Source organism: Leuciscus leuciscus (assembly GCF_965113295.1).
Source record: "Leuciscus leuciscus genome assembly, chromosome: 14".
Classification (NCBI taxonomy): Eukaryota; Metazoa; Chordata; class Actinopteri; order Cypriniformes; family Leuciscidae; genus Leuciscus; species Leuciscus leuciscus.
The window spans coordinates 9425565-9445095 of NC_138738.1; the positions used below are offsets into that span (position 1 = coordinate 9425565).

The 19531-nt window shown below is 36.7% G+C and overlaps 1 protein-coding gene and 1 long non-coding RNA gene across 9 annotated transcripts in view; one reads left to right on the forward strand and one right to left on the reverse strand.

Annotated features, from left to right (window-relative positions):
• Positions 1 to 19531, forward strand: part of foxp1b (forkhead box P1b) — a 195197-nt gene that overhangs the window by 57557 nt on the left and 118109 nt on the right. For 6 of the 8 annotated variants that reach the window (XM_082137340.1, XM_082137332.1, XM_082137334.1 and 3 more), the window contains one exon: positions 6786 to 6850. The exons of 1 other annotated variant lie outside the window; for it this stretch is intronic. The gene's annotated coding sequence lies outside the window, so the exon portion shown is untranslated. Of the gene's footprint in view, positions 1 to 6785; positions 6851 to 16297; positions 16489 to 19531 lie in introns of those variants that run through there. One more of the 8 variants, XM_082137339.1, reaches the window with a different exon arrangement.
• Positions 61 to 19531, reverse strand: part of LOC309474741 — a 54037-nt gene continuing 34566 nt past the window's right edge. Inside the window, exon 2 of the long non-coding RNA XR_014197410.1 lies at positions 61 to 2739. This is a non-coding gene — a long non-coding RNA (uncharacterized lncRNA). The remainder of the gene's footprint in view (positions 2740 to 19531) is intronic.

The window sequence follows — 19531 nt, forward strand, 5'->3', positions numbered from 1 at the left end:
TCTCTCTCTCTCTCTCTCTCTCTCTCTCTCCATTTTCTCCTTTTCTGATATTATTGGATTATCAGTTTTTTCTTCAAAATATTAAACATTCATAAAAGTAGTTCACATGACTTGCTTTCTATCTGAAGTCATACAATAGCTTTGTACAGTATGTGGAAATGACTGAAATTTCACTGTAAAATCTTTTAGCTCTCAAATCTCATTTGTCCTTTTAGCATATTCAAACTTTGAGTGTTAAAAACATGTGAGAACCAAAAGAATTTGGTGTCATTTACATCAAACCTGAGTTTGAATATGTGCATACACAAATGAGGTTTAGAGCAACATGATTGGAATGATATCAGTAAATAATTTTAGTCTGTTCCTAACACAAAGCTATAAAATACATCAGGGCCCGGTTTCACAAACAGGGCTTAGATTAAGCCAGGATTAGGTCTTAGTTCAATTAGGACATTTAAGTAGCTTTTATAAACATGCCTTAGAAAAAGATCAAAGAAATATTGCTGGTGTGAATCTTGAGACAAAACAATGGCACTGGCATATTTTAAGATATTTTAAGATATGTCAGAATAAGTTGCTTTCAGTTAAAACAGCTCAAACATGCATTTTAGTCTGGGACTAGGCCTTGTCTGTGAATTCGGCGGCAGGGTTATTAATAAAAAGTACATAAAGGTGATGCAGTGCAAATTGGGTATATTGCAGTTAACCTGGTTAAGAATTTAATCATATTAGATTTATTAATGGTAATACATAATCCTGGTTCTTATGAATTTGAGTCATATTGCTACTATTGCATGAATCTCATTATTATTATTTCATTAATGTATTATTGAATATGCATCACATTTGTTTATTTGTTTGATTTGTTAAAACTGTGTAATCCAAATAGATGGAAATTTTATATACAATCAAAATACATAAATCTTAAATATTAGGCCTGAATGTTTTTTTGAGTGTATTGTATAATAAAAAAAATATATGTTTTATCGTTTGTAACATTTAATGCTTTTGTGCAAAAATAACCAACAGTGTTAATTTGAAAGTTATTTGTTGTTGTTGTATGGAATGAGGGAGAGTAAATGATGACAGAATATACATTTTTCTTTTAATAATCTTTACACGCACTTTTGACACTTTATCACAGATCACACCCTTCTACACTATTTTTGAGCACGTCAAGCCTGCTTGTTAAAGGACACTGGATAAATTAGCTTTCTTGACCAATAGGGGAGGAGAGGAGCTGGTGGTCACAGCCTATGAGCTACACTTAATTGCTGCATAAATGAATATGCTAATAAGCAGGAATGTTCATTTATGACCCCACTGCAGAAGTAGCCACAGATATGCTATTTAAGCGTTTGCAAACCGATTAATGGAATGGATTTGCTTGGTGGTAAATATTCATGTGCTCTTGTGTTTTTGGTGAAGTGAGCAAAGAGATGGTCCATTAGATGGACTGAAGAGGCGTTCATAATGACCACCAGGGCCTTTTCCGTTAGGATTGGCTTAGTTTTAGCCAGGAATTGGCTGGAGTGTGTGATTCAACAGCCTGTATGATGTAAATGTGGCTGAATAAGAACAATATTTTGTAGAAGTCCTCTTCAGGTCTGGATTTCCAAATGAGATTGTTGATATTCATGTGCATGCTATCATTTTTAGCCATTGTTGTCATGTATGACCAAAGTTTTTGCTGGCCATATAGATGTTTGCGATTCTAGGTCAAACGCAATTAATAGGGATGCACCGATATGACATTTCAGCCAGATCGCATCCCAAGTCGTCATATACTGACGCTTTTGACATTTCGTCTACATCGAACGCACATGGCACCCTTTAGCGTCAATATGAGACGCAGATAGATATGGGCCAGAAGGCGCCTCCTAGCGGTCTAACCCTAACCCTACCCCAGACCTAAACCTACCCATAACCGAACAAAGCTCTGTGCGTCTCATATTGACGCTAAAGGGTGCCATGTGCGTTCGATGTAGACGAAATGTCAAAAGCGTCAGTATATGACGACTTGGGATGAGAATGCGTTGGACATTTTGGCCGATAACCGATATATTGGCCGATAAATCTAAATAAAAAATTAGCTCAGCTACTCTACAGCTACGCAACTACCATTATGACGCTTCAAGAAGTTAATAAAGAGATCGTAAAACTAATCCATATGAACTGAGCGGTTTAGTCCAAATTTTCTGTAGAGACACAATCGCTTTATATGATGAACAGATTTAATTTAGGCTTTTTATTCACATATAAACATTGATCAGCGAACATAAACTGAAGCTCGACCGAAACGGTTTGACGCGTGAGAACAAACCTCTTGCTGAAGCTCAAACGTGCTGTGTAACACATAAGAATGAACCTCATTGGTTCTTGCTGAAGCTCAAACGTGCTGCGTAACACATGAGAATGAACCTCATTGGTTCTTGCTGAAGCTCAAACTTGCTGCGTAACACATGAGAAAGAACCTCATTGGTTCTTGCTGAAGCTCAAACGTGCTGTGTAACACATAAGAATGAACCTCATTGGTTCTTGCTGAAGCTCAAACTTGCTGCGTAACACATGAGAAAGAACCTCATTGGTTCTTGCTGAAGCTCAAACGTGCTGCGTAACACATGAGAATGAACCTCATTGGTTCTTGCTGAAGCTCAAACTTGCTGCGTAACACATGAGAAAGAACCTCATTGGTTCTTGCTGAAGCTCAAACGTGCTGTGTAACACATAAGAATGAACCTCATTGGTTCTTGCTGAAGCTCAAACGTGCTGCGTAACACATGAGAATGAACCTCATTGGTTCTTGCTGAAGCTCAAACTTGCTGCGTAACACATGAGAATGAACCTCATTGGTTCTTGCTGAAGCTCAAACTTGCTGCGTAACACATAAGAATGAACCTCATTGGTTCTTGCTGAAGCTCAAACGTGCTGCGTAACACATGAGAATGAACCTCATTGGTTCTTGCTTAAGCTCAAACTTGCTGCGTAACACATGAGAATGAACCTCATTGGTTCTTGCTGAAGCTCAAACTTGCTGCGTAACACATGAGAAAGAACCTCATTGGTTCTTGCTGAAGCTCAAACTTGCTGCGTAACACATGAAAATGAACCTCATTGGTTCTTGCTGAAGCTCAAACGTGCTGCGTAACACATGAGAATGAACCTCATTGGTTCTTGCTGAAGCTCAAACGTGCTGCGTAACACATGAGAATGAACCTCATTGGTTCTTGCTGAAGCTCAAACGTGCTGCGTAACACATGAGAAAGAACCTCATTGGTTCTTGCTGAAGCTCAAACTTGCTGCGTAACACATGAGATTGAACCTAATTGGTTCTTGCTGAAGCTCAAACGTGCTGCGTAACACATGAGAATGAACCTCATTGGTTCTCACACATCAAGCGAACATGCTTGAGCTTCCGTTTGACACAAATGATGTGTGAGTTGATTTAATATTTATTTTATTTACTTACTTACCCACCCATCCAGTGAGTTTTCTTAAATGATTAGTTCACCCAAAAATAAAAATTGTCATCAACTACCACTTTAATTCTTCAAAAAGTTCATAAAGAGATCGTAAAACTAATCCATATGAATTGAGTGGTTTAGTCCAAGTTTTCTGAAGAGACTCGATCGCTTTATGATTAACAGATTTAGAATTTGCTTACTGTAATTTTTATTAAGGTAAATATCACTTTTGTGCAATTATGCAAAAAAAGTGTCAAAATATGATGTATTTGCCTATTAAGGGTGCATAGAATGCTATATGTTAAATTAGCCTCAGAAACACAGCAATTTTATTCCAGTAAATGTTTAAAAAGTAATTTCCACCACAGGAAAAATGGTGATTTATGAAATGTGATGGAAATAACATTTTTCGTGACTGTTTAGAAGGGAAAAGACTTTTGAAAATTTTTAGCGAGTTACCACCCTTACACAAGAACTTCACGTTTTGTCTGTCTGTCTCTTCGCTATCATCTTCAGACAATATTTAGTCCATGTGATCATTTAGTTGTCTCTCCCGCCACGTTTCCTCCATAACACACCCATGAAGCCGATCATCTCAGCAAGTTCCCCGAGCACCAGAGTGCTGGTTCTTTTCCTTCTCCAGCTGGGTCTAACGGTATGAGTGTATTTATTCACTCCCCAGGCCTCCTCCACCCCGCTGCTCAAAACACCAGCATTACCTCCAACTGCATGCATTCAGTCTGGACTGATATTGATTTAGCAACACATTACGGTGCTAAAAACTAAAAGGTAACTGCTGTTGCGCGTCTCTCTTCCTATACCCCCCCCTCCCCCCGTTCTTAATGCAAAACGTTCTCATCATTAGAATGAGAGAACATTTGTCTAAATGAGCGTTAGGCATTTCAGTAAACTCATTTAGCACCTGAGACCTTAGCAGGTGATTTGAATAAATGATGTTTAGCTTTTTAAGCTGAAAAATTCATCACTTGTCACCACGAGCTATTGATTCATAACAGCAGGGATGACATGTTAATTGAAGTCTAATGAATTAGAATAAGAGAAAATGGAGTCAGCACAAGATGTGCGGAAAACTCATATATGGTCCTGGTGGTGACTGGTGTTTGTAGTCATTTTTAAGTAAATGCTGACCACCCACCTTAACAAGGGTGTTTAACAGATAATTGATGCAGAGACATGGACAGGCTGTACCAATGTGTTTTATCTGCGCTCACTTTACCTGAGATAAACAGAATCACTCTGCTCAAACGGCCAGCCACTGTTTTGACTGGCAAATGTAAACTGCATATTTGTTCACGTTCGGCTAAGCTTTCATGCTTTTATTCAAATGCCCAAGGGATGTTGGCCTACAGTATCTTTCTCAGTAGTGTAGTATGAGAATATGCTCTTAGAGTATATTTTTGAGTCCAGACTGTAAATTCGAGCTTATGAACCTTTTGCCTTTTTGGCTTTTGGGAAGGAGTTGCCTTATAACAAGTCATACTGTGATGGTAATACTATGATCCTTTGAAACCGGCACCAAAATATGTCGAAAATAAAATGGTAGTATCATGACCAATTTATTATTTATTTTTTCTAACTTTTTTGTTGATGGTACAATATTTAGTTCAATGGAGTAGTGCTGTGATATACAGTTTACTATGGCACTGATTTGTTACCATAATTATATACTATGGTATATACTTGGTGTTCCAGGGTGTTACAAATGCACGCCACCGTTCAGAAGTTGGGGGTCAGTAAGATTTTCTTTAAAAAAATGAATGATGCAATCAATTGAACAAAGTGCCATTTTCTCATGTTACAAAAGTTTCTTTTTCACATTAATGCTGTTCTTTTTCTATTCATCAAAGAATCCTGAAAAAAAAGTATGTATGTATGTGTATATGTGTTTCCACAAAATATTAAGAATCACTTAACTGTTAACATGACTTATTATATTTTTGATAATAATAATAAATGTTTCTTGAGCATTAAATCAGCATATTAGAATGATTTAGAATAAGCACGTGACACTTAAGACTGTAGTAATTGGCTGTTACAAATTCAGATTTGCCATCACAGGAATAAATTACATTTTAAAATATATTAAAATAAAAAAGCAGATATTTTAAATTGTAATAATACTTCACAATATTTCTTTTTTTTACAGTATTTTTAATCAAATAAATGTCGCCTTGGTGATCATTAGGACTTGCCGAACCAATACTTTTGTACGATAGTGTTTATGTCCAAAAATAGGATAATACTATGGTATGTTTTGGTACCTAATTAGTTGTTATTTTTTGCAACAGGTGTAGCATAGACTCTATAGTGCAATCAGGGCTTGATATTAACTTTTTGGCTCACCATCCACTGTGGATAGTGGTTTTTCAAAGTTACTAGCCTCTCAGCATTTTCACTGGCCACAATTTTGACATCGATACCATGGGAATGCTCTTTAAGACTGGCATTTTGAAATTATTTTGTGTGTATTTGACTGTTAAAGCGCAATAAGCAGCAAAAAAGAACTCAATTTAGTACTGAGAGGCGGCTCTATGTGCACACACTTTGGGTGTGAGCACAAAGTCTGCAGGAATGAGTAAAATGATGCGCAATCGCACGTCAAAATTCAAGCTCTGTAACACCAACAACATTAATTCCGGAGCAAATGGAACGAGTGAGTAAGAAGAGGCTGTTTTTGTGTCAACTTGCTGAGAGATGAGAGAGAGAGAAAGCGCAGCTGGTATCGTGGATCTATTCTGCGGAAAATTAGTATTGGAAGTGTTTCAGATATTTCAGTATCGATGTGTATTGAAAAATCTATATTTTTGACAACACTGCATTGCACTTAGTTTTATTATTTCAGATGCCTTTTTAAAAGATTATAAGTGAAAAATGTATATATTATCTATGTATTTCAACCTGCCAAAGTTGAAGTGACTGAGTTACACGCCACTGCTGAAATCCACCCGCATTTGGCGGGTTGGTCGGTGTTAATGTCAAGCCCTGAATGCAACTGTTGCTAAAGTTGAACCCTTTATGGTTTGATAAGGATGATAAATCACTCACTTCCATATTGTAGCTTATGGTTTAGTAATGCTGCAGATATAAGTGATTTTTTTTCTGCTTCTCTCAAGTTTTGCCAAGTAGATGATGTGCTTCTGTATGTCCACGGTTGAGTTCTCATTGGTTTATCTGCAACATCACAACTCTAAAATAGCTTACTTTAATGCAATGTTGTATGCACAGAGATGACTGATGGTTTGTGACAGCGGCAGTAATTTTACAGCTACAGCTTTTTCTGTGTGTTTGTTGTCTCTGCAGGGCAGGGAGGTTAAACGCAGCGCTGGAACTGAAGACGGCCGCAAATAAGCAAGTCCTTGGAGAAGGTAAACAAGTGATTCGTTATTAGACTCCAATGGAGCCGAGTGTTTGTGTGTTTGTGCTTGTTGACAGACTAGAAAGGGCAGGACTAGTGCTAGTATTCTATATAGTTTCTTTATCTAGTAGCCTATTCTATATATTTTTGTCAGCAGCCATATCACCCTGTAGCCCAAGACTGGTTGCCCACTGAAGCTAAGCAGGTTTGAACCTGGTTAGTACCTGGATGGGAGACCTCCTGGGGAAACTAGTTTGCCGCTGGAAGAGGTGTTAGTGAGGCCAGTAGGGGGCGCTCACCCTGTGGTCTGTGTGGGTCCTAACACCCCAGTATAGTGATTGGGACACTATACTGTCAAAGAGCACTGTCCTTCGTTTGAGACATTAAACCGAGGTCCTGACTCTTTGTGGTCATTAAAAATCCCAGGATGTCCTTCAAAAAAAGGCTAGGGGTATAACCCCGGCATTCTGGAAAAATTTGCCCATTGGCCTCTGTCCATCATCATAGCCTCCTAATAATACCCATATAAACTGATTGGCTTCACCTCTCCACCAGTAAGCTGGTGTGTGGTGTGCGTTCTGGCTCAATATGGCTGCCGTCACATCATCCAAGTGGATGCTGCACATTGGTGGTGGTTGAGGAGATTCTCCCCTTCTATGTAAAGCGCTTTGAGTGCTGAGAAAAGCGATATATAAATAAAACAACAATTTGATTTGTTGCTGCTCTTGTCTTTGTATACTTTTCTCAAGGTTGAGAGAAAAAGAGGTTGTTTATTTTTGTCAAAGTTTACCGCTAAACAGGACGGTTTATTTGCCCTACTGCACAGGTCTTTTTGAGACATGATTTGGCTAACTTGCTGAGTCAACATATTTTAAATGGTCATTGTCAGTAATTAATAGGAATTTTTGAGTTATCCAGGTACTACGACAAGGAAAAATTGTATTTGAAAATGATATTTGATTTCTAAATAGGTTTACCAACCTGTCTGATTCAGAATGGAACAGCCCTAATCAGCTGGCATGGAGACCAGAGCAAACCATAGAAGTGAAGCAGGGGTGTTCATGTACAGCAGGGTTTCTCAAACTCGGTCCTGGAGGGCCACTGTCCTGCACAGTTTAGCTCCAACCCTGATCAAACACACCTAGCTGTGAGTTTCGACTAGTGATCCTGAAGACATTGATTAGCTTGCTCAGGTGTGTTTGATCAGGGTTGGAGCTAAACTGTGCAGGACAGTGGCACTCCAGGACCAAGTTTGAGAAACCCTGATGTACAGTATTAAGGCACAGGGTGTGAGAAGGACTGTGTTTGTGTGTCTGTGTTCTCTGACAGTATGGTGGACAAGGAAGGGACTTCCCATCCTTTCCCATGAGCTCATGCTTACAGACACATTCACACACACCCAAATACACAAACCTTGTTCACTATGTGATTGATTTTGTATTTTGTTGTTTTGCATGTTGTTCTTTCTATTTTTCTCACCATAGAGCTTCTTAAAAAGCTACTGTTGATCTCCCTCTTGTCACTACACACTACAAACACTGTAAAAATCTTATTGTAATCAGTATCTTTGTCTAGTTTTTCAGCAAAAATATATAAATATTCTTAAAACAAATTTACATATAATTTGCATTACAGGCAGACTTATATAAAACATAATAAGATTTGTTTTCAGTGAAAATTTCCTTTTTTTACTCCATTGGCAAAAAAATTTGTCTGACAAAAATTTGTTTTTGTTGATTTATGCTTAAACTAAATGGCCAACATTACCAAAGAAAAAGTTGTCTTGCTTTTGATATCCATTATATCCCTGGTTTTATTGTTTTTTTGTTGTTGTTTTTTTAAGTGCTGCCCACAATGCTATTGGCTTCAACAAGATTAGATATTTTTACTGGACAACAGGAATACTAGTATTATTTATTTATTTATTTATTTATTTATTTACTTAACCACCCACCCAGTGAGTTTTCTTAAATTGTTAGTTCACCCAAAAATAATAAAGAATTGTCATCAATTAGTCATCAAATTGTCATCAGCCTACGCAACTACCACTTTGATGCTTCAAAAAGTTCATAAAGAGATTGTAAAGCTAATCCATATGAATTGAGTGGTTTAGTCCTACTTTTCTGAAGAGACTGAATTTAGAATTTGAATTATATATATATATATATATATATATATATTAGTGGTGGGCCGTTATCGGCGTTAACGTGCTGCGTTAACGCGAGACTCTTATCGCGCGATAAAAAAAATATCGCCGTTAATCTATTCTCCAAGTTGGGTTGGGAGATGGCTCTATACTACACAAGCTATGATGACGCAATCTACCCGCGGCCGCGAGGTAAACCCGGCTGCAACGCATATTCGTCGTCATCTTAAGTAAACACGGCTGAAAGTGAAAGCTGGTGAAAAATATCGGTGCAACATCCATTATTTGGACTTGGTTCGGGTTTAAGCCGTCAGACGAGCAGCAGCAAACTATATACAGAGTGTGTGGGGTAACAGTTCGGTAAGTTAACACACGACTAATCCGTTCTACCACCTCAAATTCAAAACGAAACATGATATCACTGAATACCAGCGCGCGCGTATTATTCCCATTCCAATATATTTTAGTGCAGGGCCGGATCTACCATATGGGCAATCTGGGCACTTGCGCAGAGAGGGGCCCTCCGTGATCGGAGTTTTTTTTTTTTTTTTTTTTTTTTTTTTTTGCCACGTTCGCTGCTACATAAAAATAGTATACACAAGGCTTTGCCTCGATCTTGATAATTATCCAATCAGAATTTTAAAAAAGTGTATATTACATTATATGATCTCTTATTCATGCAAATGCTTTTAAACAATTCATGTGCGACAAGACAAAAGTCTGACTGTGACACACACACACAGACACAGAAAGACGCGCGCGCGCCAGTATCGTGCGCACAGACAGCACGCCAGAATACAGTTATCTTTCGTGCTTGAACTTAGAATAACACACACAATTATGCCAAAATGTCCGTTTTGTCGAGTATCTTCATAACATAAGAGCTGTCTTATGATGAACGTCAAGAGTTGTGAAAGAATGAGGCGCGTGCGAGAGCCGCGTCTCCGTCAGCTGGTCTTAAAGAGACAGCAGCCAATAAAGCTTTCTGTCAGTAAAGTTAATCAAAGAACAAAAAGAACAGAGAAAATGACTCACTGCTGTTGACTAAAGTTTTTTTTTTTTTTTTTTTTTGCTATAATAAGGATTAGTCTATATTTAATTTATAATTTATGCAGTGCAGTTTGACAATTTCGGTATATGTCCTAGGTCTACCTGTTTGACAGGCACAGGTAAATATGACATTTATTTTTAACTCTTGTATTATTGAGACAAATAACAATATTGAATTTATTTTAATTTGAAAACACAGTGCAATTAGTTGTTGTTTCTAGTTTGAGTTGAGAAATGGGCTACAAATTTCAGCATTATCACTAATCTGTGTGTGCATTTTACTTGAGAAATAAGCAAGTTAACTCATGAAACCATTTGTTTACTATATCGCAATCGCATATCGCAATATTGACCTCAATAATCACAATATGACATTTTCCCCAAATCGTGCAGCCATACTTTTCAGAAAAATTTATTTCGTATCATTGTCTTGTGAACTAGTCATTCAGCTTTTGATCAATAGTGATTGGCATGTTAAATCCCACACCTGGTGTGTGTTCCTTTGGAGGGTGTGGTTGTCAGGTAGGGGAGGGGGCCCATGAGCTTCAGTGCCCAGGGGCCCCTGGGGGTACTAATCCAGCCTTGCTTAGTGGTGTAGCACATCATCTCGATTTTAAGAATCGTTGTTGTGTTTCTTTTTAACTGAAAAGACATCAGTTAGACAATATTCTAATTTTAAATTTGGGGTTTCATAAGCTCCAAGCCATAATAAACATTAGACCTACTTAAGTCTCTGCAGCTAGTGTACTTAAATTTTATTTATCTGCAAAATTATGTTGTATACTTACAGTTTTGCACAATATATGTTCTCAAAACTACATACACCCTTTAAAAAAAAATACATTTAGCAGTTGTTTAGCATGGGTCTGTGTAATCTGTTCTGAAATGGTTTTATTATAATATACTGTATATCGTTATCGCAAGAGGCTGCAATGTATATCACAATATAGATTTTAGGCCATATCGCCCATCCCTAATTGATAGCCTATAGTAGTTGATAATAACATAGGCCTACCTAATGTTGCCTACGGACGGTAACAGTACAGTAGTAACCTTTTACAGTCTATGAGTAGAACAGCTTTCTCAAGCAGTTTGTGATGCATTTTGGAAACAGGAGATGAGCCCCTGGTCTAATGCGCCACCTGGCTTGAGAAACCCGTTCTCAAAGACTTACTTTTATAGTCATTATTTGGGTAGCACACATATTCTGAATGCCTTCGGCAGAATTCAAATGAGCCATTTTAATCTAGATTAATCTAGATTAATTTCAAAATTAATCTAGATTAATCTAGATTAAAAAAATTAATCTATGCCCACCTCTAATATATATATATATATATATATATATATATATATATATATATATATATTTTTTTTTTTTTTTTTTTTTTATGTGAATAAAAGCCTAAATTCAATCTTACATCAAATAAAGCGATTGTGTCTCTTCAGAAAATTTGGACTAAACCTCTCGATTCATATGGATTAGTTTTACGATCTCGTGATGAATTTATGAAGCATCAAAGTGGTAGATGAGTAGCTGTCAATCTCTTCAGTTGTGTTACAAAGATAAACAAAAGTTTACGAGTTTGGAACGACATGAGGGTGAGTTCTGGGAAGGGTGTAGGGCTATCTCCCTTTTTTCTCTCCCTTTTAGCAACGGGCCAGCCAAGATAAACCTCATCATACTATACGTTTTTGCACAGGATTTGCATATGTCAGTGTTTAAAAACCAGTTTGAGGTGCAATTATAATGATAATGATGCTGAAGTATTACATGATTTTGATAATTTCACACACTTTCAAACTTTTTAATTTATTATGCATAACGCAAAATGACTTGCCTATACATTCAATTCAGTCCACTTTCCAACAAAAATGCCTGTTTACTTCTGTATGGATGCATGGTATAATCTTATCCCCACTCAACCACTCTTACATAAGTTAAAGTAAGTGTATATCCACTTAAACCCTGAGTACTTTTTCAGAGAGCTAAACAGCAGGGGAAAATATAATATTTGCATGCTGTGTGGCGCCTGCCAAGGGCTAAATTGGAATGCCTCTGAAGATCATACACTTGATTATTTACTTTATTTGCCTCATCCTCTCGTTTTACGGCAACCACAAAGATGGAAATTCTGAGGTAACACCAAATGAAAAGTTGTATATTGATGCATGTTAGGGCGCAGAGGTGGATTAGGGTCCATGTAATAGCTCTTCCGAGTACATTTTATTGCTTACTACAAAAAAAATGTAATTCTGTGTATCAGCATCAGGTTGAAAATTGCTTTGTATTAGCATTAGCATTTGGTAAGCCCCTAATTCCCCTGTTTCTACAGCTGAGTGTGTTTCTATGCATTTACAAGTGCTTCCGATTTGTAGGAGTTCACTTAAATCTCTTTTTCTGCCAAAGCTATGAACATAATAAACAAGCCAGCATGGCTAAAGCGCCACACGGGGGAGATTGCTAACGAGAAAGTTAAATGCTTACGCTAGTCACACAGTTGTTTATGCGCCCGTGTGCATAACTCCAGAGAGGATTTTAATATGCTGTAATAAAAAGTTTTTAGAGCGGTAACATCTTGAACTAAAGAATTAGCACTAGCTTCGTTTTCTGTTAATTATGAAATTGTCAGCATTTTCTTACAATGAAGTACTGTGGAAGTGTCAGATGTATACTGTATGGAGGATTAACACAATTATATATAGCAGTATTACCATGGTGTCCAAAACATACTATTTTTTTTTGTGTGTGTGTGTATTTGTACCGTTTATAACTTGAATATAAATTGAATAACAAAATTATGATGATGTATCAATTAGATTTTTGGAAACAGTCGAGGTCAAAACAGAGGTGGAACAGATCCAAATTGGCATTTAAATTTTGTGATGCATTTAAAACTGGCTACCTTTCCTTGCCGTGCTTTTAAAAAAGTCACTTTTTTTTTCTTTTTTTTTTACTTGATGAAAGTGTACTTCTCTGAATGCATATAGAAAATCACAATTACAAATCCATTATGTTTTTCATGGTATTGATAACTTAATGAATTCTGCTCTCTTAGAGGTGGAAAGGCTTTGATATAGTTGGTCTGCCACTGCGTCGGAGCGAGTCTTCGTGACAGGATCTTTGTACTGAATGGAAGTGATGGCAGTCAGGCTGGCAGCAGTCTCTGCTTCTGTCAGAGGAGTTGTCTTCAGAGAGATGAAAGGAAATCTGTCCACAAAAACGCTCCGTGAGGAGTGTGTGCGAGAGTGTTTGTCACGTATATCACAAAGCTCAGTTTGTCTTCTTTTCATCTGAAGACATTCGCTGTTTTTCCTTTTTCTTTTTTTGCATCACTTTTCAATTTCTTCATCCAGCTGAAAGGAGATGACCGTATTTTAAATGGGTCAAATTGAATGAAAGAATGATTTTTAGGTGGTTCTTTCAACATGAAATGTATGCATTTGCTTCTTTTATTGCTTAAGTAAGGTTGGTCTGTTCTTCCCCCCCCCCCAGTCGTTTTGTTTTCTTTGTACTAGCAATGCAAATACACCACACGGCTGAACTCATTTTGGTAAGACGAAAGTGAAATCATTAGCACGTTGTTGAACATAAGCAGCGAATGGGCTTACTCTATATATAAGCATACTCTATGGGCTCAGTCTTAGCTTGCCTTCCTTAAAAATACACCAGATCAAGTTCATAAATCATCATGACAATTGAAAGTATATGTCCTTAATGACTTACACAGGTTGATGTTTATTGTTCTCTATCTGACATTCGCTATATTCATGGTCAATATCATTTTGGCAGTGTCTCGCTGCTGTATTTATTTGAGGAAGCAAAATCCCTTTTAGGGATGAAGCACCTGGGCCTGGATGCTTAATGGAATAGCTTTAACATTAAGTAAATAAACAGCTTGCATTTGAAAGGTGTGTGTGTGTGTGTATCAGAGACAAAGAAAGAAGGGGAGTGTATTTGTGCTGTGGGTAGGAAAGGAGATACGCCTACACTGGTTAGCTGAAGTTTTGTTGTGGCTTTTAAACTGAAATAAGAGTTTGACTTTGGACTTTGTTAAAGGTGAAATGTGTGATTTCTTTGCCACTTTCGGCACCAAATTGAATTGCGAAAATATTGTTGTTGCAATTACTGTAATGCATTTTCCTTTGTAAGGGAAAGTAATTAACTGATTTCACAATGGCATATATCAGTGGTATCACTTTGGTTGGTGATTTATGCAAAGGTCCTACTTTTGTACTATTTTTATGGTTTGTAAGTTAGCATTTTTCAAACTGGGGTCAGATTTTCAGGGTGTCTGTTGAACATTTCAGAAATTATAAAAAATCCATTGATTCATTTGATTCAAAATAGTCAACTGACAATCAAAAAAGTTGTAAAGGAACGAACGACTGTTCATATAATCAAATATGGAAATAATAAACTGTTGAGTATAAAATGCAATATATTAGAGGCCTGCGAACAGTTTGTGGTTATGAAAAGGGGCCTTTGGTTTTAAAAAAGTGTCTTTGAATGCTTTGCTTTGCTTTGAATGAAACATGTCTTTTTTATGGGGAAGTTATCACTTTTTAAATTGCTCTCTTTGCACTTGGGCTGTAATATGTAATTTTTTTGGGCTAAAAAACTAAATTACAAACTGGCATGCATTTTACTTGTCACTTCTCTGGTTGAAGTCTTCTTCCCTGTAGACTTCAACATTATAAAAAATAAATAAAAAAAGTGACCAGGCACGTTAAAAGCAGATCTGTTTACTGTGTGTTTTGCAGCAGGTCGAGGACTGGCCGCTTTAGTTGTTATTCATAAACACAGTCCTCCCAAGCTCGGGGGAGGGAGGGAAAAAAGAAAGAAGATGTGGAAAAAAAAGAGAAAGAAGCAAAGAGCTTAAGTCCAGGACTGAAAACAGGAATGACAAACACCATTAGCTGAAAAATTTCCATCTCATTGCAACTATGTTATTGTTTACTTTAGCATACACATCCTAATATGGTTTCATCTCTGTTAAAACAGTGCAGAAGGAAGGCCAGGGGCCCGGCCCAGGGTAGGGGCCTTTAAACTGACACTTAGACAACAAGAAACATATCTCACAGGCCTTGCCCTCTCATTATTACATTATTCAACCTTATGATTGCTAATGATAATTAGGCTTTTTCCCTGACTGGGTTCTCTTTTTCCCTGTTCACAGCCATTCATATTTCAACTTTTCTTCACAAGCTTGCTTAACAACGGTTTGTTTGCCGGTTTCCTATTGGAACAGGAAGTTGGGGCAGGACATATCAAAATTGCCAATAGCCTTTAGTTGACAGAACAGTCATAATTTGCTACTTGCGGACACAAATGAGTGTAGGATGAATCTTAATAAATATTTCTACTTTCAATTTTTTTTTTTTTTTTTTGGTATAATGAAAATTGGGAAGAAAATGGAAACAATACTGTAACAATTTTCTTAATTGTCATGAAAAAAAAAATAAAAAAAAATAAAATGATGATTAGAAATTTGGTTGAACAATTTTAGACCATTTTTATAAATTACCAAATTTATAATAATATTTTCATGACAATTAAGAAAATTGTGATAAAATGAAGAATACATAAATAAATAAATAAATAAATAAATAAATAAATAAATAAATAAATAAATAAATATTTTGAATAAATAAAAGTTATATATATATATATATATATATATATATATATATATATTAATTGTCATTAAAAATATGATTATAAATTTGTCATTTATAAAAATGGTCTAAAATTGTTAAATCAAATTTATGATCAGTATTTTATTTGTATATTTTATTATTATTATTATTTTTTTATTTTTTTATTTTTTTATTTTTTTATTTTTTTATTTTTTTATTTTTTTTTATGATAGTTGGGAAGAAAATGGCCAAATTTATAATCATTATTTTATTTTATTTTATGATATTTGGGAAGGAAATGTAGACTTGAAAGATTTTCTTAATTGTCCTGAAAATATATGATTATAAATTTGGTCATTTATAGAAAATGGTCAAATTTATAATCATAATCAATTTTATTTATTTATTTTAAATAATTGTATTTATTTATTTATTTTTATTATTTGAAATTATGGTTATTTCTATCTTTAGTGTTTGGATGATTTTTTTTTTTGATTTTTTTTTTTGTTGTTGTTGTAAATTCATTAGTATATCTCTCTCTTTTCTTTCGTCTTGTATCTCTCTCTCTCTCTCGTTCGCTCTCTCTCTCTCTTTCAGTCTTTCACTCTTTTGTTTGTTGTGGTTGCCTGTTCACTGGTTGTCTGTGTTTGTCTTGTTTAGGTATATATCAGCAGGGGATAAGGGTTGGTGTGTTTCAGAACAGATTAGTGTAGTCACAGGTTGTGTCCCTCCTGTCACCGCTGCACCCTCATACATGAGACTCTTCAAGCGCTATATGACCAATCAAGCTCTTTTATCTTCTTCTCTGATTGGTGAGTAACTTTAGGACCTTTATTCTGCTCATGTCTGTAACGTGTTTAAGAATCCTGTCGATTTAATGAAGATGTTCAGAACACATGGCTTATGTGATTAGTCAGATGAGCCTTCATCAAAGGGACAATGAAAAACGTTAATGCCAAGACAAATGACAGGACATGGATATGGCTTCTTTTTTTATGTGTGTTTTTACAGCAGATCCTTCAGGAAATGGCGCTTAAAGGGTAGATCTCTTCGCCCTCTTCCTTGTAGGTTAAGGATGTGGCCGGCCTCACCTCAATCCTAAAATCCTCATGCTCATGATATTTGCTCAGCCTTATCTGCAGCTGTAGATGAATGGCATTCTGGGACATTGAGGAATGTTGAAGGTCATCCACTGTAACCTTATATCTGAATCAAGCAGAGCTTCAGTGCAGGCTCCCCTTATCTATGGGCATATTGTCATAACATGGATTTAAATGGAGATTACAATTTTGGGGTGTTTTTTTTTACTTTTACTTTTTTTCTTTACCTTTAGGTTTGGACATTGAAATGTGCACTTTTTTTTTTAATCGATAACATTTTTATTTCAGTTTCATATCAGTTTGCAAATGAGCTTTACATTTTTTTAAATGTCTATCTGTCGTTCGTTCTGTCTATCATTCGTTCTATCTTTCTGTTGATCGTTCTATCTTTCTGTCGATCGTTCTATCTATCTGTCGATCGTTCTATCTATCTGTCGTTCGTTCTATCTATCTGTCGTTCGTTCTATCTATCTGTCGTTCGTTCTATCTTTCTGTCGATCGTTCGTTCTATCTGTCGTTCGTTCTATCTTTCTGTCGTTCGTTCGTTCTATCTATCTGTCGATCATTCTATCTATCTGTCGATCATTCTATCTATCTGTCGTTCGTTCTATCTATCTGTCGATCATTCTATCTATCTGTCGTTCGTTCTATCTATCTGTCGTTCGTTCTATCTATCTGTCGTTCGTTCTATCTTTCTGTCGATCGTTCGTTCTATCTGTCGTTCGTTCTATCTTTCTGTCGATCGTTCTATCTATCTGTCGTTCGTTCTATCTATCTGTCGATCATTCTATCTATCTGTCGTTCGTTCTATCTATCTGTCGATCATTCTATCTATCTGTCGTTCGTTCCATCTTTCTGTCGATCATTCTATCTATCTGTCGTTCGTTCTATCTATCTGTCGTTCGTTCTATCTTTCTGTCGATCGTTCGTTCTATCTGTCGTTCGTTCTATCTTTCTGTCGATCGTTCTATCTATCTGTCGTTCGTTCTATCTTTCTGTCGATCGTTCTATCTTTCTGTCGATCGTTCTATCTTTCTGTCGATCGTTCTATCTATCTGTCGATCGTTCGTTCTATCTGTCGTTCGTTCTATCTTTCTGTCGATCGTTCTATCTATCTGTCGTTCGTTCTATCTTTCTGTCGATCGTTCTATCTATCTGTCGTTCGTTCTATCTTTCTGTCGATCGTTCTATCTTTCTGTCGATCGTTCTATCTTTCTGTCGATCGTTCTATCTATCTGTCGTTCGTTCTATCTTTCTGTCGATCGTTCTATCTATCTGTCGTTCGTTCTATCTTTGTCGATCGTTCTATCTTTCTGTTGATCGTTCTATCTATCTGTCGATCGTTCGTTCTATCTGTCGTTCGTTCTATCTTTCTGTCGATCGTTCGTTCTATCTGTCGTTCGTTCTATCTTTCTGTCGATCGTTCTATCTATCTGTCGTTCGTTCTATCTTTCTGTCGATCGTTCTATCTATCTGTCGTTCGTTCTATCTTTCTGTCGATCGTTCTATCTTTCTGTCGATCGTTCTATCTTTCTGTCGATCGTTCTATCTATCTGTCGTTCGTTCTATCTTTCTGTCGATCGTTCTATCTATCTGTCGTTCGTTCTATCTTTGTCGATCGTTCTATCTTTCTGTTGATCGTTCTATCTATCTGTCGATCGTTCGTTCTATCTGTCGTTCGTTCTATCTTTCTGTCGATCGTTCTATCTATCTGTCGTTCGTTCTATCTTTCTGTCGATCGTTCTATCTATCTGTCGTTCGTTCTATCTTTCTGTCGATCGTTCTATCTTTCTGTCGATCGTTCTATCTTTCTGTCGATCGTTCTATCTATCTGTCGTTCGTTCTATCTTTCTGTCGATCGTTCTATCTTTCTGTCGATCGTTCTATCTATCTGTCGTTCGTTCTATCTTTCTGTCGATCGTTCTATCTATTTGTCGTTCGTTCTATCTTTCTGTCGTTCGTTCGTTCTATCTATCTGTCGATCATTCTATCTATCTGTCGATCATTCTATCTATCTGTCGTTCGTTCTATCTATCTGTCGATCATTCTATCTATCTGTCGTTCGTTCTATCTATCTGTCGTTCGTTCTATCTATCTGTCGTTCGTTCTATCTTTCTGTCGATCGTTCGTTCTATCTGTCGTTCGTTCTATCTTTCTGTCGATCGTTCTATCTATCTGTCGTTCGTTCTATCTATCTGTCGATCATTCTATCTATCTGTCGTTCGTTCTATCTATCTGTCGATCATTCTATCTATCTGTCGTTCGTTCTATCTTTCTGTCGATCATTCTATCTATCTGTCGTTCGTTCTATCTATCTGTCGTTCGTTCTAGCTTTCTGTCGATCGTTCGTTCTATCTGTCGTTCGTTCTATCTTTCTGTCGATCGTTCTATCTATCTGTCGTTCGTTCTATCTTTCTGTCGATCGTTCTATCTTTCTGTCGATCGTTCTATCTTTCTGTCGATCGTTCTATCTATCTGTCGATCGTTCGTTCTATCTGTCGTTCGTTCTATCTTTCTGTCGATCGTTCTATCTATCTGTCGTTCGTTCTATCTTTCTGTCGATCGTTCTATCTATCTGTCGTTCGTTCTATCTTTTTGTCGATCGTTCTATCTTTCTGTCGATCGTTCTATCTTTCTGTCGATCGTTCTATCTTTCTGTCGATCGTTCTATCTTTCTGTCGATCGTTCTATCTTTCTGTCGATCGTTCTATCTATCTGTCGTTCGTTCTATCTTTCTGTCGTTCGTTCTATCTAT